This window comes from Penaeus monodon, chromosome 29 (assembly GCF_015228065.2).
Source record: "Penaeus monodon isolate SGIC_2016 chromosome 29, NSTDA_Pmon_1, whole genome shotgun sequence".
Classification (NCBI taxonomy): Eukaryota; Metazoa; Arthropoda; class Malacostraca; order Decapoda; family Penaeidae; genus Penaeus; species Penaeus monodon.
This window is the reverse complement of record NC_051414.1, coordinates 36249303-36249662: the sequence shown is the minus strand read 5'-3', so window position 1 is coordinate 36249662 and position 360 is coordinate 36249303.

Here is a 360-nt window from a genome sequence, read left to right as displayed (position 1 = left end):
GCCAGTTATTCCTTTCATATGCTGAATACAGAGAATAGATATTTAAAAAAATGTATAATCTAATTTGCCAAATAATTATAATAACAAAGGCCATATTCGTGAAAAAGACAATAAAAATCTAAACAAAATTGAGTCATGATTAACTGACGATTTCGTACATAAATATATAGTGTAAGAAAACAGAAATCCAGAACATTAAAAAGAGAAAATTATTTAGCAACTTATCAGAGGAAGCAAGATTCTTTCGCGTCTGTTTCAATCTACTTACAAAAGTGGAAATCGTGTCCGCGACGGATTACTTTGCAATAGAACGAAGAAAACCCAATGAGCATTACGTTGTTTTTTCTCTCTCACACATAA